Source organism: Phyllobates terribilis, unplaced genomic scaffold, assembly GCF_046119375.1.
Source record: "Phyllobates terribilis strain yellow unplaced genomic scaffold, ASM4611937v1 Scaffold_5__5_contigs__length_657084704, whole genome shotgun sequence".
Lineage (NCBI taxonomy): Eukaryota > Metazoa > Chordata > Amphibia > Anura > Dendrobatidae > Phyllobates > Phyllobates terribilis.
Window position 1 is genome coordinate 58,603,309 of NW_027362765.1, and position 24,586 is coordinate 58,627,894.

Below are 24,586 nucleotides of genomic sequence, written 5' to 3' on the forward strand. Positions count from 1 at the left end.
TTCTGATAAAACTAAAATTTAACTTTTTGGGCATAATGACCATCGTTACGTTTAGTGGAAAAAGGGAGAAGCTTGGAAGCCTGAGTACACCATCCCAACTGTGAAACACGGGTGTGGCAGCATCATGTTGTGGGGTCGTTTTTCTGCAGGAGGGACTGGTGCACTTCACAAAATAGATGGCATCATGAGAAAAGAAGATTATGTGGCAATACTGAAGCAACATCTCAAGACATCAGCCAGGAAGTTAAAGCTTGGGCGGAAATGGGTCTTACAAATGGACAATGACACGAAGCATACTGCCAAAATGGTAACAAAGTCACTTAAGTATAACAAAGTCAATGTTTTGGAGTGGCCATCACAAAGCCCTGATCTCAATCCTATTGAAAATGTATGGGCAAAGCTGAAAAGGCAAGTGCAAGCAAGGCGACCTACAAACCTGCATCAGTTTCACCAGTTTTGTCAGGAGGAATGGGCCCAAATTCCGACCAACTATTGTGAGAAGCTTGTGGAAGCAGGGGTGGATTAAGAGTAGCAAGGGCCCCGGGCAGTTTAGAAGGCGTGGCCCCCCCCCCCTCCACACACACACACACGCACACACACGCACACACACCTGATTTATCACGTGACATGTCACATGATCCCCTGTGATAGATCATGTGATAGTTCACATGAAATTAATTTGGCACAATATTAATTTCAATATTTTTTTTTAGGCTGTGTGCCCACTATGCGTTTTTTAAGCGTTTTCGCAGCGGCAATTCCGCTGCAGAAACGCTTAAAAAACGCTTGGTAGAAGGTGAGCCATGTTCCTCAATGATAATCCGCATGTGCTGTGTACATGCTGCGTAAATTTCCGCTGCGGATTATCATTGCGGAAAAATCAGCAGCATTAACAATTATTTTGCGGAAGCGCGGCGTTTTCGCCGCCATTGACTTGCATTAGAACACATGGAATCCGCATCCCTGCATCTGTAGATGCGGAATCCATGCGTTTCAATGTGCGGATGGTACCCGGGTGTGGAGGACAGGAGACTCTCCTCCGGACCCGGGTACCATAGAACCTGTAAAAAAATAATAAAATAAAAAATAAATATTATACTTACCTTCTGATGGCCCCCGGTGTCTTTATCCGATGCGTCCTGGCTTGCCGGCAGCTCGCGATGGTCTGAAAAGGACCTGCCGTGACGTCATTTAGTCATGTGACGGGTCACGCAACCGCTGACGTCGGCAGGCCATCAGAAGGTAAGTATATATTTTTTATTTTTTACCATTCTTTTACGGTCACACTATATAAATCCATGCTGGTTGCATGCGGAAATGCAAGTGAAGAACGCTTCACATCCGCATGTCCCTGGCAGGAAAACGCATGTACAGTCCGCATGTACAATCCGCATGTAAAATCCGCATGTACAATCCGCATGTACAATCTGCATGCGTTTTTTCTGTCAGGGAGATGCAGAAACGCTCAAAAAAAAATCCGGAACATTTCTGTATCGTGGGCACATAGCCTTACATTAATTGTATGACTTAATATTGAGCACACGTAGCCATCTATACACAGCGGGAGGCCGCACGGTGCCATCTATACACAGAGGGAGGCCGCACGTAGCCATCTATACACAGCGGGAGGCCGCACGTAGCCATCTATACACAGCGGGAGGCCGCACGTAGCCATCTATACACAGCGGAAGGCCGCACGTAGCCATCTATACACAGCGGGAGGCCGCACGACGCCATCTATACACAGCGGGAGGCCGCACGGCGCCCCCCCAGAGACAGCAGGAGGCCGCACGGAGCCATATATACACAGCAGGAGGTCGCACGTAGCCATCTATACACAGCAGGAGGCCACACGGCGCCATCTATACACAGCGGGAGGCCGCACAGCGCCCCCCCAGAGACAGCAGGAGGCCGCATGGCGCCATCTATACTCAGCAGGAGGCCGCACGGCGCCATCTATACACAGCGGGAGGCCGCACGGCGCCCCCCCAGAGACAGCAGGAGGCCGCACGGCGCCATCTATACTCAGCAAGAGGCCACACGTACCCATCCATACACAGCAGGAGGCCGCACGGCACCATCTATACACAGCAGGAGGCCGCACGGCGCCATCTATACACAGCAGGAGGCCGCACGGCGCCATCTATACACAGCAGGGGGCCGCACGGCGCCATCTATACACAGCAGGGGGCCACACGGCGCCATCTATACACAGCAGGGGGCAGCACGGCGCCATCTATACACAGCAGGGGGTCGCACGGCGCCATCTATACACAGCAGGGGGCACCACGGCGCCATCTATACACAGCAGGGGGCAGCACGACGCCATCTATACACAGCAGGGGGCCGCACGGCACCATCTATACACAGCGGGGGGCCACACGGCGCCATCTATACACAGCGAGGGGCCGCACGGCGCCATCTATACACAGCGGGGGGACGCACGGCGCGATCTATACACAGCGGCGGGCTTCACGGTGCCATATATACACAGTGGGAGGCCGCACGGGGCCCCCCCCAGAGACAGCAGGAGGCCGCACAGTGCCAACTATACTCAGCAGGAGGCCGCATGCAGTCAAGCATGCAGTCACGCACACACATAAATATATACAGACATATTCATACACGCATAAACACATTTGAAACACAAAAATACATATAAACAGACATCACACAATGATATCTGCCTGCACACACACACACACGCACATACACACACATACACACACACATACACATATACATACACACACACACACACATACATACACACACACAGACTCACCATCCCCCGGCTCCATTCTTCCTGCCTGCTCTGACTTCTCCGTTGCAGCAGTGCAGGCCGGGCGCGCACTGCGTGACGTCACAGCTAGGAGACACGGCCGCGCACAGGGCCGTGTCTCCTAGCAGTGACGCGGCCGGGCCTGCACAGGGAAGTTAACTGCTGCAGTGCTGGCCCGGCCGATGAAGAAGTAGCGGCGGCCGCTGCTGGGGGAGCGGTCCGGGGCCCCCTCTCCTGCCACTGCTACCGGTATGTGCCGTGGCGGCCCGCACATATAATGAGGGCAATCCGGCATTAGACACCCCGCCCGGAGCCGCGGGCCCCCTGCAGGCTCGGGGCCCCGGGCGGTAGCCCGGATTGCCCTCATTATAATCCGCCTATGTGTGGAAGGATGTCCCAAATGTTTGACCCAAATCATTCAGTTTAAAGGCAAAGGTACCAAATACTAATGAAATGTATGTAAACTTTTGATTTTGCAGTAAGTAATAAAAATGCCTTGAAACATTCTCTCACTCTCATTATTCTGGCATTTGGCAAATATTAAAAATGATGGTAATCCTAATAAACCTAAAATGGGAAAGGTTTATTCTGATTTCATGTCAGATATTGAGAAAAACATGCATATGTGTCTTTTTATATAGTGTAATGTAAACTTCTGGTTTCCACTGTACGTCTGTCAGAGGCCGAAGGCTCAAGATGGCTACCCTGGACAGACGTGGCACAAACCACTCCGTCTGGCAGATTCCAAAGGAACCCCGGCTTTCACCCTTTAGCCCCTGTACATTGATCTGGACTTAAAACGGAATCCACAGGATTGCTTCCACTGAAGAGCTGCTATCCGGAGGAGCGAACCAGAGGCAAGGGAATAGTCGGGTAGCCAGGTCACAATCAGAAGGTTGGTGAAGGGACAAAAGCTCAAGAATGAGACTAGTCAAAAGTCACGAATGTCCACTGGGAGAATAGCAAGGAAAGGTCAGTATGTGATTTTTCTAAATCAGCCATAAGATTATAAGCCTTTTCTATTTGTCTAGCAAGGAAACTTACACAGAAGCAGGTCAGAATATAACTGGCAGTGGACAGCAGGATTTCAATAGCTTGCAGCCCCCACACTAAAACCACACAGCAGTTAACTTTATGTCTCCCTGTATGGATTGGACTACAAGTCCAAGAGAATACAAAACTATACCTGTTGCCCCATGTCACCTTCAATGAGAGCGCTGTACTGCCTGGCGACAGAGGCAGGAAGGGCAGGCACTGACACAGATGTCACAACAACTCCGTCTTTGAAGATTCCCTCACAATAAAGGGTGACCCACCCAAGAATATATAAGGTGATATAAAAGATAGAATAATCATCTAATATATAAAGTCAAAGAAAAAAACAGACCTGACTATATAAAGAGACCAGACCATGGTGAGATGACTTAAAACTAAAATCCTCCATAATCCGAACTTCCCACTATAATTTATCTGTCTGGTGACGTCACCCTTTGGTATTGGCTATTCCTGGTATTGGGACTCTTGAACTCCAGGTACCGGACTGTATTATAAGCAATTATTAGTCTCCATTACACGAGTATCTCACTTTGAACAACTAGTTATAATACAGACACATCAATTATCGATTGATGCCATATTTAGAGGCCACATGGCATATAACATATTTCTGTATCCTTTCTGTTTTACCTGTAAGAACATAAGAAACATACAGGTGCATCTCACTAAATTAGAATATCATCAAAAAGTTAATTTATTTCAGTTATTCAATAACTTTTGTGTTTTCATTGGCTGTAAGCCATAATCATCAACATTAACAGAAATAAACACTTGAAATACATCACTCTCTTTGTAATAACTCTATATAATATATGAGTTTCACTTTTTGCATTGAAGAACTGAAATAAATTAACTTTTTGATGATATTCTAACTCAGTGAGATGCACCTGTATGTACAGAGCCTAAAAGAATAAGAATAGCGTGCAACACCAGACCAGGATAAAGAAAACCAATACCAAGAATAGCCAATACCAAATGGTGACCTCACCAGACAGATAAATTATACCAAACTTTATTAACTATTAATGCAGAATTTACACAGACACTCAGATCATGACTGATAAATAAATGTAAAAACCCACAAGCAATCAACTATATCAGTCACAGTAATACTGAGAACCAGTTCTGAAAGTTCCCTCACAATAAAGGATGACCCACCCAAGAATATATAAGGTGATATAAAAGATAGAATAATCATCTAGTATATAAAGTCAAAGAAAAAACAGACCTGACTGTATAAAGAGACCAGACCATGGTGAGATCACACAGTGCAATCACCAATATGTGCATATACTGTAAGGCAAAGCCGGAATATATAATCTGTATGGTGGAGAGAAGATAAAAGATGAGAGACCATGGGAGGAAAACCCAACCTGGTCTTAAAATTCCTTCATAATAAAAGATGGAATGAACATAGAATCAAATAAAACACACCTTTCTAAAGTCAAATTTTGAGTCCTTCTTGGGTTTTCCTCTCATGGTCTTTCCTCTTTTGTCTGCAAGGTTTGATTTAATATGCATATTAGAAATGAGCAGATCTTTTGTAATTCAAATTCGACAACTTCGACGAATAATTCCTGAAAAATACAATTTGCGGCAAATAAATTCTCATGAATTTCAATGCTGGAAAGCTTGTAATTGCTTGTAAAATTCTCATGGGGGGGAGGACACTGCTTACACTGTACTCTACAGAAGAGAGAGATGACCCATTGACCATAAGAGCTTACACACTACAGAAGAAAGAAAGAGAACCTCGCTGATCATAAGAGCTTACACTTTACAGGCGAGAGAGAGAGAGGACCCTCTGACCATAAGAGCTTACACTCTACCCTACAGAAGAGAGAGGACACCCCTGATCATAAGAGCTTACACTCTACCCTACAGAAGAGAGAAAGATAACCCTGCTGACCATAAGAGCTTACACTATACAGAAGAGAGAAACTTACCCAGTGACTCTGGAAATGTAAAATGACTCTGCTGTACAATCTGTGCTCCACTGGTGTCTACTGATCTGTGAGGGCCCCGGTACTGACCACCACAGTACAAGGTATGATAATCCGCTAGATGTCATATCTGCAGGATATTATGGGTAGGTGTGCGCGGCAGTACTAAATGTCATGTACCTGCTCTCTGATGCTTCAGCAGTGTGAAAAAGGGCAGCCGGACAACTTTTTTTTAGGAATCGAGAATCGAATGTCACAATGTTTGAATTCGTTTGAAACCGCGAATTTCAAGAAATTTGACTCCAGCTCGATCCTCTGCAAAGCGATACGCTCATCTCTACTATTTCTTCTATTTTTTTTAATTTAATCTGTATATACTATATTTTTGGTTGGTTTAGTTGCTGTGGTTCTATCCACTTTTCCATAATATCTCCCACAATTGATCATGGAATATTTAGGATTGAAGAAATTATACAAACTGACTTGTCGCAATGGTGGCATCTGTTAATGCACAATTTCAAAAAGGCTTTAAACTCCAGAAACACTTTTCTACACTGTTCAGAGACAAAAACAGTTGAACTTAACTAATTTTGTAGTGCTGAAAATGGATACGATGCTTAAATTTGCTGATTGGCTGTAATTTTCAAAATCCAGAGGAGGATATAATTACTTATGACACCTTTCATGCAGGCTTATAGAAAAATTGCGTCTTTATTATTTCCTCATCATTATTGCATTGTTAGTAGCTAGTCTGTTACATTATCTATTTAATCTATTGACATGTTTATATATATATATTTTTTATCAGATATGCCTCGTTATTGTATTAACAAAGTGGATAGTTTTTGCTACATATACGAAGAAGTCAATTTTACGTCACAAAGGTGAAACTTGACTACCATGATAAAGAATGCTTACAACCAGTATTTTGCCTGCAGAATAGGAGAGCAGGACAAGATTAGGGGCTCCACACATATGCTGCAATAGATGCGCATCACATCTTACCCAGTGGTTGCATGGGAAGAGGCAATCTATGCCTTTTGCAGTCCCAATGATCTGGAGAGAGACAACCGATCACACTACCAATTGCTATTTCTGCATGGTGTCGCCCATTAGGAAAGGAGTTTCAAGGAAGAAGAAGTGGACTTTACAGCATCCAAACATTCAATCTTTAATATACCCATCCATCTGCACTCCCACGGAAGAAAGCTTTGGCGCTGAAATGCACATAGGGGACCCTGGCATCACTTTCTATGCTTAAGTAAATATCATCTACATTGATATACTATGTACTGTAAGGTGGCTAACGGTCGCATAGTCAATGGGAGGTATGTATCACAGAGATGGCTGTCCTGTGTGATGTAAACCGGAGTGTTGCTCTAGTGCACGTAAGCACTAAGAGGACTGATTGGTGCACCTGGGACTGGGTTACGGGTAGTTTGGAGAGTTGGGCGGGTCCATCTACCCACATACCTCACCTCTGGGTGTGGTTAACAGCCTATAAAATGGAGGCCGTTTATTTGGCACATGGTCTGTGTGTTTGGAGGGAGAAGGCCTCCTGTGTGTTGTTTCCAGACCGAGCCAGGATACTGCTCGCTACCCAGCCTGTGTGCCCACAGGACTGGCTAAGCAGAGACTTGCTTAAAGGACACTTTACTTTGTTTGCCTTAACTAAAGGCTGTTTGTATTCCGTTTGTGGACTTTTAAAGGAGCATGCTACTTGTTTGCCTCCCATCGCACCCAAGTGAGTAAAACCCCACAGTACTTCTACATATCCTGTGTTTAAAAGGTTATTCACTAATTCCTCTGGCTGGAAGTCTATTGATCCATAGATTATTTACTGAATGGACTACTTTATATCACTCTTATTACTACTTCTACTACATATCTTTGGGATATAAGGCTTCTATGATCATTGTAGTGTAATCGTATTATTGTTTTACTACACATATGATATATGCATTGATTACTATTTATTATGGCCTTCTTTGATTGATCAAGTTTGTATTTAACGGGAATGTATATAACTATTCTCTATACTTTACCTTTGCTGATTGTTGATGCCAATCATTGGCTGACTGTTTTATGTTATATTTTTAACTATTCCTAATAAAGTTTTCATATTATTATTCTTTATATTTGTTGCTTTTCTACATTTACTACAGTCCTGAACTTAGAATATTGTATTACTATGATATATATTTAACATAGTAATATATTCATTCAAGTAGCTGAATTATGTTGAAATTGCTATTTCTGCATGGTGCCCCCCCCCATTAGGAAAAGAGTTTCAAGGAAGAATATGTGGACTCTACAGCATCCAAACAGTCCATCTGCAATACACCCAGTACCACATACAGATGAACTGCTGGTTCCAAAAGGACCAGAAACATTTTCAGTCAAGTCAAGTGAGGAAGAAGAGGGCGCTTGATGTCCTGAAGCATCTTCCTATCATGACCCAGACTTTCTGTCAGCAACCTCAACTGAACTACACATTATAACTCAAAGTGAACTGAATGATCTTGTTAGAGATTCGGATCTGCCCAAGAGTAAGTCTGAGCTCTTAGGTTCCAGGCTACAGCAGTGGAATCTCCTAGTGGGCAATATTCAGATTTCTTTGTTCTGCAACTGTGATAAAGATCTTGTCCAATACTTCTTCATGGAGGGTGATCTTGTGGCATGCAACAACATCAACCATTTAATGGATGCTCTGAAGATAAGTCATAATCCAAAAGAAGCCTAAAAGCCATCCTGCTGCATAATGGCAATGTGCAAGCTTCAATTCCAGTTGGGTATGCGGCCAATGTGAAAGAAACCTATGACAACATGAAACAGCTGTTGAGGTGCCTGAAATATGACCAACCGTTGTGGCCCCTCTGTGGTGACGTAAAGGTGGTTGCCCTCTTACTTGGTCTCCAGGGAGGATACACAAAGTACTTCTGCTTTCTGTGTGAGTGGGATAGTCGTGCAAGAGAATGTTACTACAATAAAAGAGACTGACCTCTCCGACACTCACTTCAGCTAGGGAGTAAAATTGTCCTGCATACAGCACTTGTTGACCCACATAAGATTTTATTAACACCATTGCATATCAAGATGGGCCTAATAAAGGACTTTGTAAGGGCAATGGATAAAAATGCAAAAACATTCAAGTATCTCATTGTTAAATTTCCAAGATTGAGAGAAGCAAAGATAAAGGAAGGAGTCTTTATTGGGCCTCAAATTCATAAGCTTCTTCAAGATGAGGAGTTTCTCCGTTTGTTGCAGGGCAAGGAAAAGGCTGCATCGGTAGCATTCACATTAGTGGTAACTCATTAGCTGAAGTGTCTGAAATTTGAATTAATCCTGAATTGAACCTGAAGGGAACTGAAGGTAACTGGATACTAAATCACAGTAAACAATGTTTGTCTTTGTTTTCACTCTCACCCCCTTAATCCTTCACTTCTTACAACCACCCCTAATCCCTACACCTAGTAAGGAACTCTTCATCTCTCCCTCCATTCTCCCCATCCATCTCACCTCCTCCTCAGAGCTATTCCTCAACATACAATCCTTTGTCACCAAACTCAGACAGCCACCTCATGCCCTCTCCTGCTCCCACCTACTAACGCTTTCTCTGCTCCTCCTTACTGCCGGCGACATCTCTCCACATCCCGGTCCTCCTCACCACATCCCTACTCTCACTTCCACCTCCTACCCACGATCCATCCCAAACTCTTGTAATCCTTCTAACCTTATACCCATCCGCCCAGCCCCCACATCCCCAGTCCCACTAATAGGAGCTCTATGGAACGCTCACTCTGTCGGCAACAAACTTTCCTACATTCACTATCTCTTTATCACTAACAAGCTTTCCTTCCTCGGCATCACTGAAACCTGGCTCACCCCCTCCGACACAACCTCTCCTGCTGCACTTTCGTATGGCGGATTCCACCTCTCCCATACCCCCCGCCCCACCGGCAAGCACGGTGGAGGAATAGGTTTCCTCCTGTCAGAAAACTGCTCTTTCACCCATATCCCACTGCCGCCCTCAATTACTCTCCCCTCTTTTGAAGTGCACTGCGTGCGCATCTACTCCCCATCCAACCTCCAACTGGCTGTCATCTACCGCCCCCCAGGATCAACCACCTCTTTCTTTGACCACTTCACCACTTGGCTACTTAATTTCCTCTCCGTTGACATCCCCACTATCCTCATGGGCGACTTTAACATCCCCATTGACATTTCCCTCTCAGCTGCCTCTAAACTTCTATCCCTCACTTCCTCCTTTGGTCTTACCCAGTGGTCTTCCACACCCACCCACAAAGACGGACACACACTGGACCTCATCTTTACCCGCCTCTGTTCCCTATCTAACCTCTCTAACTCACCTCTCCCTCTCTCTGACCACAACCTACTTACATTCTCTTCTCTCTCCTCCCCGGGGCAACAATCCCCACTCCACAAACTTGCATACCCTCGCAGAAATCTTGACCTACACTCACTCTCTGAATCCCTCCTCCCTCTTACAGACATTAGTTCCTTACATGATGCAGATGTTGCTGCCACTTTATACAACACCACAACCACTGCAGCTCTCGATTCGGTCACCCCCCTCACACATGCCAAGGCTCGCACAATCAACAGACAACCCTGGCACACCAGCCGAACTAAAGAACTGCGACGGGCCTCCAGGGTTGCTGAGCATAGATGGAAAAGGTCCCATTCCCATGAGCACTTCATCGCATTCAAACAGTCCCTCACTACCTTCAAGTCCACACTCACTGCAGCAAAACAAACATACTTCACATCTCTCATATCCTCCCTGTCTCACAACCTCAAACAACTATTCAACACCTTCAATTCTCTCCTCCATACCCCAGTGCCTCCTCCCGCTCCTCTTATTTCAGCCGAAGACTTTGCCTCATTCTTCAAGCAGAAGATTGACACCATCAGACAAAGCTTTTGCCTAAAGCCCCCACAGCCCCTCCCCACACCTACTCAAACCTCTTCCTCCAAAACCACCTTCTCCACCATTTCTGAAGATCAACTTTCCTCCTTACTCTCCAAATCACACCTCACCACCTGTAAACTTGACCCAATCCCGTCCCACCTTATCCCAAACCTTACCACTATCTTCATCCCAGCCCTAGCCCACCTCTTCAACCTGTTACAAACAACTGGTGTCTGCCCCTCATGCTTCAAACATGCCTCAATCACACCCATCATCAAAAAGCCCTCCCTTGACCCATCCTCTGTGTCTAGCTATCGCCCCATATCACTCCTCCCCTATGCCTCAAAACTACTGGAACAACATGTCCATTCTGAACTGTCCTCCCACCTCTCCTCCTGCTCCCTCTTTGACCGCCTACAATCTGGTTTCCGACCGCACCATTCTACTGAAACTGCACTGACTAAAGTCACCAATGACCTACTAACCGCCAAATCTAAGCGACACTACTCTGTCCTCCTCCTCCTAGACCTGTCATCTGCCTTTGACACAGTGGACCATTCCCTCTTACTACAGGCTCTCTCATCTATCGGCATCACAGACTTGGCCCTATCCTGGATCTCCTCATACCTAACAGACCGGACATTCAGTGTCTCCCACTCACACACCACCTCCTCATCTCACCCCCTATCTGTCGGTGTCCCCCAAGGTTCAGTTCTAGGACCGCTGCTCTTCTCCATCTACACCTTCGGCCTGGGACAGCTCATAGAGTCTCACGGCTTTCATTATCACCTCTATGCTGATGACACACAGATCTACCTCTCTGGACCCGATATCACCTCCTTACTAACCAAAATCCCACAATGTCTGTCTGCTATTTCATCCTTCTTCTCTGCCAGATTTCTAAAACTTAACATGGACAAAACAGAATTCATCATCTTCCCCGCCATCTCATTCAACCCCCCCAACTGACCTATCTATCAACGTCAATGGCTGCCCACTCTCCCCAGTCCCTCAAGCTCGCTGCCTTGGGGTAACCCTGGACTCTGAACTCTCCTTCAAACCACATATCCAAGCCCTTTCCACTTCCTGCCGACTCCAACTCAAAAATATCTCCCGGATCCGCACATTCCTCAACCATGAATCTGCAAAAACACTAGTGCACACCCTCATCATCTCCTGCCTTGACTACTGCAACTTCCTGCTCCGTGGCCTCCCCTCTAACACTCTCGCACCCCTCCAATCTATCCTAAACTCTGCTGCTCGACTAATCAACCTGTCCCCCCGCTATTTCCCGGCCTCTCCTCTCTGTCAATCTCTTCACCGGCTCCCCATTGCTCAGAGACTCCAGTTCAAAACCCTAACCATGACATACAAAGCCATTCACAACCTGTCCTCCATATATCTCTGACCTAGTCTCCCATTACATACCCGCACGCAACCTCTGATCCTCACAAGATCTCCTTCTCTACTCCCCTCTTATCTCCTCCTCCCACAATCGCATACAAAATTTCTCCCGTGCTTCCCCCCTACTCTGGAACTCTCTACCCCAATGTATCAGACTCTCGCCTACCGTGGAAACCTTCAAAATGAACCTGAAGACCCACCTCTTCCGACAAGCCTAAAACCTGCAGTAACCACCGCTCCACCATACCGCTGCACGACCAGCTCTACCCTCACCTACTGTATCCTCACCCATCCCTTGTAGATTGTGAGCCCTCGCGGGCAGGGTCCTCACTCCTCCTGTACCAGTCACTGTCACATTGTGTTCAAGATTATTTTAATTGTTCTTGTATTATACCCCCTTTTCACATGTAAAGCGCCATGGAATAAATGGCGCTATAATAATAAATAATAATAATAACTCATTTTTTGGGAAACTCAAGAGCAGATAACTATGAAGAGTTAGTGGTAAATCTCAAAACATATAAGGATCTGGGCTGTAAAATGTCCTTAAAGATTCATTTCTTACATTCGTATCTAGATTTATTTTCAACCAAACTGAGGAGCAGTGAGCAACGAGCACGGTGAGAGATTTCACCAAGATATTGCGGCTATGGAGAAAATATATCAAGGAAAATGGAATCCATCAATGCTTGTTGAACGATTGTCAGAGATGAGCTGATGCAGGAGTACAAGAGACAAGCAAAAAAGAGTTGTCAGTGAATCAGGACCAAATTTTGTAGAGCAATTTCTGTAACTGTTTATAATTCGCAGTAGTGTTTAGAAATGTTTTAGTTTATGAATTGTTGCTACATTTCCTCAAAATAAATATCAGAAAATTGCCATTACAAAATATTCTGCATCTTTATATTTGCAAAAATAATAGTGTTTGAAAGTACTGAAACTTTTATTCATTCATTATATACTGCTCAAAAAAATAAAGGGAACACTCAAATAACACATCCTAGATCTGAATGAATGAAATATTCTCATTGAATACTTTGTTCTGTACAAAGTTGAATGTGCTGACAACAAAATCACACAAAAATCATCAATGGAAATCAAATTTATTAACCAATGGAGGCCTGGATTTGGAGTCACCCCCAAAATTAAAGCGGAAAAACACACTACAGCCTGATCCAACTTTGATGTAATGTCCTTAAAACAAGTCAAAATGAGTCTCAGTATTGTGTGTGGCCTCCATGTGCCTGTATGACCTCCCTACAATGCCTGGACATGCTCCTGATGAGGTAGCGGATGGTCTCCTGTGGGATCTCCTCCCAGACCTGGACTAAAGCATCCGCCAACTCCTAGACAGTCTGTGGTGCAACGTGACGTTGGTGGATGGAGCGAGACATGATGTCCCAGATGTGTTCAATCGGATTCAGGTCTGGAGAACGTGCGGGCCAGTCCATAGCTTCAATGCCTTCATCTTGCAGGAACTGCTGACACACTCCAGCCACATGAGGTCCAGCATTGTCCTGCATTAGGAGGAACCCAGGGCCAACCGCACCAGCATATGGTCTCACAAGGGGTCTGAGGATCTTATCTCGGTACCTAATGGCAGTCAGGCTACCTCTGGTGAGCACATGGAGGGCTGTGCAGCCCTCCAAAGAAATGCCACCCCACACCATTACTGACCCACTGCCCAACCGGTCATGCTGAAGGATGTTGCAGGCAGCAGATCGCTCTCCACGGCGTCTCCAGACTCTGTCACATCTGTCACATGTGCTCAGTGTGAAACTGCATAAATCTGTGAAGAGCACTGGGCGCCAGTGGCGACTTTACCAATCCTGGTGTTCTGTGGCAAATGCCAAGCGTCCTGCACGGTGTTGGGCTGTGAGCACAACCCCCATCTGTGAACGTCGGGCCCTCATACCACCCTCATGGAGTCGGTTTCTAACCGTTTGTGCAGACACATGCACATTTGTGGCCTGCTGGAGGTCATTTTGCAGGGCGCTGGCAGTGCTCCTCCCATTCCTCCTTCCACAAAGGCAGAGGTAGCGGTCCTGCTGATGGGTTGTTGCCCTCCTATAGCCCCCTCCACGTCTCCTGGTGTACTGGCCCGTCTCCTGGTAGCGCCTCCAGCCTCTGGACACTACGTTGACAGACACAGCATGTCCTTAAGGACAAAAATATCCAGGAAGGATGGGAAATTTTTAAAAATGAGATTCTCAAAGCACAATCGTTAACAATCCCGAAAAGTAGGAAGAATGGGAAGCATTTAATGAAACCCGGATGGATGAACACAGAACTTAAACACATGCTAAAAAGAAAGAAAGAAAAGTTTATCAAATGGAAAGAGGGAGGCATATCTAAAGAAGATTATAATGCAGTCTGCAGAACCTGCAGGGCACGTATCAGGTTAGCTAAAGCTGACAATGAATTAAGGCTTGCAAGAGATGTCAAAAGCAATAAAAAAGGATTTTGGGGGTATGTCAAAAGTAAAAGAAAAGTCAAAGATGCTATAGGATTTTTGCAGGATGAAAATGGTGAAATGGTAAGTAAGGATGTTGAGAAGGACGAACTTTTTAATTCCTATTTTGCATCAGTTTTCTCTCAGAAAGAAAATGTAACATCAACTGATCTTCACTGTCCTATTAAAGGAATAGAAGAATCCAGATTATCTGTAAACAGAAAGATTGTGAGGGAATATTTAGCTAACATAAATGAGTTCAAGTCTCCTGGTCCAGATGAATTACACCCCAGAGTACTGAAGGAGATCGTAGAAGAAATTTTAGAACCACTCTATATAATCTTTGAAAATTCATGGAGAACAGGAAAAGTCCCAGAAGACTGGAGAAGAGCAAATGTTGTTCCTATCTTCAAAAAGGGGAAGAAGGTGGACCCAGGGAACTATAGGCCGGTGAGTCTGACTTCTATACCAGGAAAGATCTTTGAACAAATTATTAAACAACATGTATGTAACTACCTGGATAAGAATGAAGTGATTAACCAGAGTCAGCATGGGTTTGTAGCTAACAAGTCATGTCAAACTAACTTAATTTCCTTCTATGATAGAATCACTGACTGGGTGGATCAGGGAAATGCTGTAGATATAGTGTAACATCCCTGGCGGCGTGCTTGCATAGTGCACCACTTCCCACTATGCAAGACTGCAATCTTACCTGTCTGTCCAGCCTGCTAATCTTGCTCCAGTTCATGCTGTGTGCATGCCTCTTGACTGACTGCTTAGGGCGGCAGCCCGGTTACTTCCTGATTCTTATAGCTGCTGTGGGCACACCCCTAATGCGTTTCCAGCCTATTGCTGTGAGTCACTAGATATTTAAACCCCCTCCACCCAGTAGGAGGGGCCTGAGCAACTCCTTCACTCAGTTTGTCTTTGCAACTGTATTGCCAGGTCCTGTCCTGTTATCCCTGACTTCTAGTCTGTTTCCGCCACTCTGGGGGCTGCATTCCCAGACCTGTTATCTCTGACTTCTAGTCTGTTTCCGCTACTCTGGGAGCCGTATTCCCAGGCTCGTTCTTGTATCTCTTGCAGTAGCAGTTCCTGTCTGAACTGTATCCTAGCCTGTTACCTGTTTGTCTCTATGTCCGTACCTTCCCTTTTCCTGCAGTATCTGAACCTGCACATAACTCCAACTCGTTGTCTCTGTACTTCTGTTTGTGAGTTTTGTGTCCACTCGCTACTTCATAGGAAGTATCTTGTGTGTATCTGGTTCTGCTTGTCCCTTTTCCCTTCCTCCGTATCTTCCTCCTGTGTTCTAGCCATCTTCCTGTATTTTCCTGTCTGTTCCATGTGAACAGAGCCCTGTCCTCTCTGCCTTGTCCACCGCACCAGCGGTTTCGCTCCACTCTGTCTTGCCTGCCGCTCCAGCGGTTTCTCTCTGCTCTGACTTGCCCACCGCTCCGGCGGTTTCTCTCTGCTCTGACTTGCCCACTGCTCTAGCGGTTTCTCTCTGCTCTGACTTGCCCACCGCTCCGGCGGCTTGTCTCTGCTCTGCCTTGCCCACCGCTCCGGCGGCTTCTCTCTGCTCTGCCTTGCTCACCGCTCCGGCGGTTTCTCTCTGCTCTGACTTGCCCACTGCTCCGGTGGCTTCTCTCTGCTCTGCCTAGCCCACCGCTCCGGCGGATTCTCTCTGCTCTGCCTTGCCCACCGCTCCGGCGGTTCCGCTCTGCTCTGCCTTGTCCACCGCACCTGCGGTTTCTCTCTGCTCTGCCTTGTTCACCGCTCTGGCAGTTCCGCTCTGCTCTGCCTTGCCCACGGCACCTGCGGTTTTCGCTCCGCTTTGCTTGCTCACCGCACCAGCAGTTCCTCTCTGCTCTGCTTTGTCCTCCGCTCCGGCGGTTTCGCTTTACTCTGCTTGTCTACCGCATCTGCGGCTCTGTACCTGTTTCCCAGTCTGTACTGGACCCTATCCAGCCTGCGCTCCAACCTGCTAGTACCTCCCGGTCTGCACTCCAGCCGTGCTTGCCAGTATCTCCCTGTCTGCATACCAGCCGTGCTAGCCAGTGCCCACCTGTCTGCATACCAGCTGTGCTTGCCAGTGCCCAACTGTCTGCATACCAGCCGTGCTTGCCAGTGCCCACCTGTCTGCATACCAGCCGTACTTGCCAGTACCCACCTGTCTGCATACCAGCCGTACTTGCCAATACCCACCTGCCTGTATGCCAGTCTAACCTGCCTGTTCCTGCATTCCCCGGTGTGGGTCAACAACTGTGACGGGGGTCTGACCTGGAGTCGCACCTGGACCCTCTGCTCTGTTCCTCCTTGGTCCACGGAGTCGACTAAGCCGCCGTGCGACCTTGCTCGGATCGGGTTGATACTTAGTTATGCCCCTCGGTTCATGGTACAGTGGGATCACTAGTCACGCTCACGCCAGTCAGTCCGGGCGCGAGCGTAACATATAGTATATCTTGACTTCAGCAAAGCATTTGACAAAGTATCTCACACCATCCTTTTTGAAAAAATGACCAAGTATGGAATAGACAAGGCAACTGTTAGGTAGATTCATAACTGGCTTCGTGATCGGACTCAAAGAGTGGTCGTAAATGGCTTCACATCCAGTTGGATGAATGTCTCAAGTGGGGTACCACAAGGCTCTGTCCTGGAACCTGTATTGTTCAACATCTTTATCAATGATTTAGATGAAGGAATTGAGGGTAAACTGATGAAATTTGCTGATGACACAAAGTCAGGAGGGATAGCTAACACTAGAGAAGAGAGAGAGAGGATTCAAAAAGACCTAAATAAACTGGAGCAGTGGGCTGTAACCAACAGAATGGTTTTTAGCAGGGAAAAATGCAAAGTACTACATCTGGGCAATAAAAATGAAAAAAGCATATACAGAATGGGAGGTATAGAGCTAAGCAACAGTACATGTGAAAAAGACTTAGGTATACTAATAGATTATAGACTGAACATGAGTCAACAGTGTGATGCAGCAGCAAAAAAGGCAAATACAATTCTGGGATGTATTAACAGAAGCATACAGTCTAGATCACGTGAAGTCATTATCGCACTTTACTCCTCTTTGGTCAGTCCTCATCTGGAATACTGTGTCCAGTTTTGGGCACCACATTTAAAAAAAAAAACTTTGAAAAACTGGAGCAAGTTCAGAGAAGAGCGACCAGAATGGTGACCGGTCTGCAAACCATGTCCTATGAGGAACGGTTACAGGCTTTGGGAATGTTTAGCTTGCAAAAAAGAAGACTGAGAGGAGACTTAATAGCTGTCTACAAATATGTCAAGGGCTGTCACATTGTAGAAGGATCATCTTTATTCTCATTTGCACAAGGAAAGACTAGAAGCAATGGGATGAAACTGAATGGGAGGAGACAGATTAGATATTAGAAAAAACTTTTTGACAGTCAGGGTGATCAATGAGTGGAACAGGCTGCCACGAGAGGTGGTGAGTTCCCCTTCAATGGACGTCTTCAAACAGAGGCTGGACAGATTTCTGTCTGAGATGATTTAGTGAATCCTGCTTTGAGCAGGGGGTTGGACCAGATGACCCAGGAGGCCCCTTCCAACTCTACCATTCTATGATTCTATGAGTATGACAACTTTTGAAAATATGTAGAACAATGAAACCTTCAAAGCATGTTATATGTGGATTTTAAATGGACAAAAAGATATTTCCCTCTGGTGTTAAGGAGTGGACAAAACAGAAGGAGGCATAGTTGTCAAGTTGCCACCTAGTCCTTCTCCACCCTACCACTGATTAGGAGCTTTCTGTCAGTGTACTCAGAAAGCTGCCAATCAGTGAGGTGGGAGCGGATATACAGGGCTCAACATTCTGAGCTCTGCAGCACAGAAAACTGTGATTCTGTCACAACTGCTGCACCCAGTAAACTAAGTAATACATTGCTGGAATCAGAACCTCTGCCCCTACATCATGCTGCTGTCAGATTACATATTTAAAACTTGCTGATAATTCCCTTTAAGATGTGTGTCCTAATACTTTGGTCATTCTAGTGTTTATGGAGGACCTTCATACTTCATCCCATACAAAGTAGAATAAAAGAGACTGACATTCTTTCTGAGGTGGTTTAATCACTGGTACCAGTTCCTCGTGGGATATGCCTGTTAGATATTTTGATGATGAGCAGTGGCAGCCACTTACACGTATGTTACTGTGTGCAACTGTTTTCTAGCATGTACAAGCAAAGATAGATGGATAGTAGCCTGGCTCAGTGGTGTAATTTAGTTAATAAAACATATGCCGTATGAAAGAGGATCTGATATCGTAGGGACCTGAATGGGCAGACAATGATGATGTAACGTCATAAAGATCCTATGTAAAAAATCTTTGAGCTGTTACCGGCGTCACATGATCACTACATCCAGTCATGGCCCCATCCTGCCCCCGGTATAACACACAATCACATTATAGTCACATATGTTTTATTTATTTATGTGTTCCATCACATTCTGCAGCGCTTCACAGATATCATCATCACTGTCCCCATTAGGGCCAACTCCCTACTAACTCAATAATTGGAGGGTCCAAACCTTCTCTGGCAGTAATATCAGCACAAAACCTGTTTCTTGTAAGCTTTATAGACAAGCAGCTGCATGCAAGCCTTACATCACCAAGCACAATCCCAAGTATGAGAGCGTACACTGTGTGCAGAATTATTAGGCAGTATTTTGACCATATCATAATTTTTATGCAGATTTTCCACTTCTAAGCTGTATCAGCTTGAATGCTTATTAGATGAAGCAGAGCATGTGATGTGTATTTGTGTAATAAGGCAGGTGCAGCCTGAGGATACCACGCCATTTATTGAGGTGTACTGAATCATTAGGCATCTTGTTTCCCTCAGGCAAAATAAGAGATTTAACTGACTCTGAGAAGTCAAAAACATACAAGTCTTACAGAGGATGCAGCTCTCTTGAAATTGCTAAGATATTGGAGTGCGATCACAGAACCATCAAACGTTTAGTCGTAAATAGTCAACAGGGCATCAAAAAACGTGTTGAGAGAAAAAAAACGCACATTAACTGCCAAAGGTTTGAGGAGAATCAAACGTGAAGCGACCAGGAGCCCATTATCCTCCAGTGCTGTCATATTCCAGAATTGAAGCCTCCCTGGAGGACCAGAAGTACAAAGTGTTCAGTGTTCAAATACATGGCCGAGGTAAGAAGGCTGAAACCTGACAAACACTGAGAAGTAATACACAGAAGTACAAGGTGTTCAGTGCTCAGAGACATGGCCGAGGTAAGGGAGGCTGAAACCCAACAAACACTGAGCAATACCCGGAAGGACAAGGTGTTCAGTGCTCAGAGACATGGCCGAGGTAAAGAGGCTAAAACCCCGACCACCACTGAGCAAGGCACAGAAGTACAAGGTGTTCAGTGCTCAGAGACATGGCTGAGGTGAGGAGGCTGAACCCGACAACCACTGAGCAAGACACAGAAGTACAAGGTGTTCAGTGCTCAGAGACATGGCTGAGGTAAGGGAGGCTGAAACCCAACAAACACTGAGCAATACCCGGAAGGACAAGGTATTCAGTGCTCAGAGACATGGCTGAGGTAAGGGAGGCCGAAACCCAACAACACTGAGCAAGACACAGAAGTACAAAGTGTTCAGTGCTCAGAGACATGACTGAGGTAAGGGAGGCTGAAACCCGACAAACACTGAGCAATACCCGGAAGGACAAGGTGTTCAGTGCTCAGAGACATGGCTGAGGTAAGGGAGGCCGAAACCCAACAACACTGAGCAAGACCCAGAAGTACAAAGTGTTCAGTGCCCAGAGACATGACTGAGGTAAGGGAGGCTGAAACCCGACAAACACTGAGCAATACCCAGAAGGACAAGGTGTTCAGTGCTCAGAGACATGGCTGAGGTAAGGGAGGCTGAAACCCAACAAACACTGAGCAAGACACAGAAGTACAAAGTGTTCAGTGCTCAGAGACATGGCTGAGGTGAGGGAGGCTGAAACCGACAACCACTGACAAGACACAGAAAGACAAGGTGTTCAGTGCTCAGAGACATGGCTGTGGTAAGGGAGGCTGAAACCCGACAAACACTGAGCAATACCCAGAAGGACAAGGTGTTCAGTGCTCAGAGACATGGCTAAGGTAAGGGAGGCTGAAACCCGACAAACACTGACAAGACACAGAAAGACAAGGTGTTCAGTGCTCAAAGACATGGCTGAGGTAAGGAGGCTGAAACCTGACAAACACTGACAAATAATACACAGAAGTACAAGGTGTTCAGTGCTCAGAGACATGGCCGAGGTAAGGGAGGCTGAAACCCGACAAACACTAAGCAATACCCAGAAGGACAAGGTGTTCAGTGCTCAGAGACATGGCCGAGGTAAGGGAGGCTGAAACCCGACAAACACTGAGCAATACCCAGAAGGACAAGGTGTTCAGTGCTCAGAGACATGGCCGAGGTAAGGGAGGCTGAAACCCGACAAACACTGGGCAAGACACAGAAGTACAAGGTGTTCAGTGCTCCGAGACATGTCTGAGATGAGAAGGATGAACCCAACCACCAAAGAGCAAGACACAGAAGTACAAGGTGTTCAGTGCTCAGAGACATGGCCGAGGTAAAGAGGCTAAAACCCCGACCACCACTGAGCAAGGCACAGAAGTACAAGGTGTTCAGTGCTCAGAGACATGGCTGAGGTAAGGGAGGCTGAAACCCAACAAACACTGAGCAATACCCGGGAGGACAAGGTATTCAGTGCTCAGAGACATGGCTGAGGTAAGGGAGGCCGAAACCCAACAACACTGAGCAAGACACAGAAGTACAAAGTGTTCAGTGCTCAGAGACATGACTGAGGTAAGGGAGGCTGAAACCCGACAAACACTGAGCAATACCCGGAAGGACAAGGTGTTCAGTGCTGAGACATGGCTGAGGTAAGGGAGGCCGAAACCCAACAACACTGAGCAAGACCCAGAAGTACAAAGTGTTCAGTGCTCAGAGACATGACTGAGGTAAGGGAGGCTGAAACCCGACAAACACTGAGCAATACCCAGAAGGACAAGGTGTTCAGAGCTCAGAGAGATGGCTGAGGTAAGGGAGGCTGAAACCCAACAAACACTGAGCAAGACACAGAAGTACAAAGTGTTCAGTGCTCAGAGACATGGCTGAGGTGAGGGAGGCTGAAACCGACAACCACTGACAAGACACAGAAAGACAAGGTGTTCAGTGCTCAGAGACATGGCTGTGGTAAGGGAGGCTGAAACCCGACAAACACTGAGCAATACCCAGAAGGACAAGGTGTTCAGTGCTCAGAGACATGGCTGAGGTAAGGGAGGCTGAAACCCGACAAACACTGACAAGACACAGAAAGACAAGGTGTTCAGTGCTCAAAGACATGGCTGAGGTAAGGAGGCTGAAACCTGACAAACACTGACAAATAATACACAGAAGTACAAGGTGTTCAGTGCTCAGAGACATGGCCGAGGTAAGGGAGGCTGAAACCCGACAAACACTAAGCAATACCCAGAAGGACAAGGTGTTCAGTGCTCAGAGACATGGCCGAGGTAAGGGAGGCTGAAACCCAACAAACACTGGGCAAGACACAGAAGTACAAGGTGTTCAGTGCTCCGAGACATGTCTGAGATGAGAAGGATGAACCCAACCACCAATGAGCAAGACACAGAAGTACAAGGTGTTCAGTACTCAGAGACATGGCCGAGGTAAGGGAGGCTGAAACCCGACAAACACTGGGCAAGACACAGAAGTACAAGGTGTTCAGTGCTCCGAGACATGGCTGAGATGAGAAGGATGAACCCAACCACCAATGAGCAAGACACAGAAGTACAAGGTGTTCAGTGCTCAGAGAAACGGCCGAGGTGAAGAGGATGAACCCGTCCACCACTGAGCAATACACAGACATACAAGGTTTTTAGTGCTCAGAGACATGACCGAGGTATGGGAGGTTGAAACCCACCACCACTGGCACAAAAGTGGAAATGTCAAGACTGGGCCAAGAAATATCTGAAGACAGGTTATTCAAAGATTTTATGGACTGATGAGTGACTTTTAATGGCGCAGATGGATGGGCCCATATCGAATCAAATATCATATTGGATCAAACTCAGACATACAGCGATTCTTTTCCTCGGACTGGCTCCATCCGAGGAAAAAATCTGACATGTGCAAGGCCCCACAGACTAACAGTGGTCTGACTGCGATCCAATGTTTTTCATTTAGACACAAAAAAATTCTGCTCTGCACACTAATAGTTGGCCAATAATTCTGCACATATAAATATGCTCCTAAGAAAGACAAAACCTTACTTTTATTTTCATAAATATTCAGGTTTCAAGATTATTAACCTTTTGGATTCAAATATAGCACTGTAGTTGTTCAATAATAAAGTTAATCATCAAAAATATAAACTGCCAAATAACTGTGTATACAGTGTATATACAAATGTAAACTATTTAAAGGGGTTATCCGGGACTTTGTTTTTTTTGGGCTATTGGGCTAAAAACTTACTGGCAGATAGTTACTAACTACCTGCCTGTTCTGCCCTGTGATGATCTGTTTTGGCCCATGTGGCGATTCTCTGGCTTCATTTGACCTCATGTCAACACAGCCCTTCTCGCTTCTAGTCTTCTCTCTCAATAGGGCCACTGCCGATGTCATGACCATTGACAGTTGGCAACCTACAGTTAGGCAGTGGGGAGCTGGCTGTTAATCAGTATAAAATCGGAAGTGGCGCCCCATAAACAGAGCACAGTGGAAGAGAAGGGACTATTTTATTGACTTCATGTCACCAGAATCAGGGGACTCGCCGACAGGACTACTCCGAGATTAAACAGAAGGACAGAACAAGAAGGGAGTTAGCAAATATTTGCTGTTTTTTCTTAGCCAATACCCAAAAAAACTCAAAGTCCCGAATAACCCCTTTAGTATGCAGAATTGAGATGTAGGTGTCATATTTAAATTCTGTTTGTCAGTAAACAAATCCCTTTAAGACCTTCGACGTATAGGTACGTCCAAGGTCGCCTCCCCGTTTGATGCGAGCTCCAGCGATGAGCCTGCATCTTTTCCAGCACATGACAGCTGATCTGATCTGGAATCGCGATCCACCCGCATCTGTTAACATGTTAGAAGCTGCTGTCAAATTCCGACAGCGGCATTTAACATGGCCGCGCCAGAAGCGCGTCACAAACCATGCCCATTGGCACCCCTGTCACATGATCGAGGGGGGCCTATGGGTTGGTATGACAACCCGAGACTGCAGGAGACCACTGTGGTTGAGATAGCTGATCTGCTATGAACGCCGCCCAGTGGTTGGCGCTCATAGCAGATGAGCATTTTTGTTACACATAGCAAAGTTGCTCCCATGGAGACTATTGAAGCAAGTAAAAAGTAGAAAAAAAAGTTTTTAAAAAAATATAAAAGTTCCACTCACCCCCCTTTTGCCCCATTCAAAATAAAACAATTAAAAAACAATGAAAAATACACATTTGGTAATCACAACGGATCTATCAATATTTAAAAATAATTAATTCGATCGGTATACAGAATAACGAGAAAAAAAATCAAAACGCCAGTTTTACATTCTTTTGGTCGCAACAACATTGCATTAAAATGCAATAACGGGCAATCAACGCTTCTTATCTACTCTAGAAGGGTATCAATAAAAACGGCAGCTCGGCGCACAAAAAATAAGCCCTCACAGCCTCAGATCATGAAAAATGGAGGGGTCATTTTATTTTACAAACTTTGGATTTTTTTTTCCACCACTTAAATAAAAAAGAGCCTATACATGGTTGGTATCGACAGACTTGTAATGACCTGGAGAATCATAATGGCAGGTCAGTTTTAGCATTTAGTGAACATGGTAAAACAAAAAAATAGTGGAATTGCACTTTTTTTTGCAATTTCACCGCACTTGGAATTTGTATCCTGTTTTCCAGTACCCTATATGGTAAAGTCAATGATGTCGTTCAACAGTAAAACTTGTCCGGCAAAAAACAAGCCCTCACATGGCCAT

At 45.7% G+C, this 24,586-nt stretch overlaps 1 protein-coding gene across 1 annotated transcript in view; it reads right to left on the minus strand.

The window, feature by feature from the left end:
* Positions 1-24,586, minus strand: part of LOC141271447 (uncharacterized) — a 139,222-nt gene that overhangs the window by 99,861 nt on the left and 14,775 nt on the right. The gene's annotated exons all lie outside the window — the stretch shown is intronic.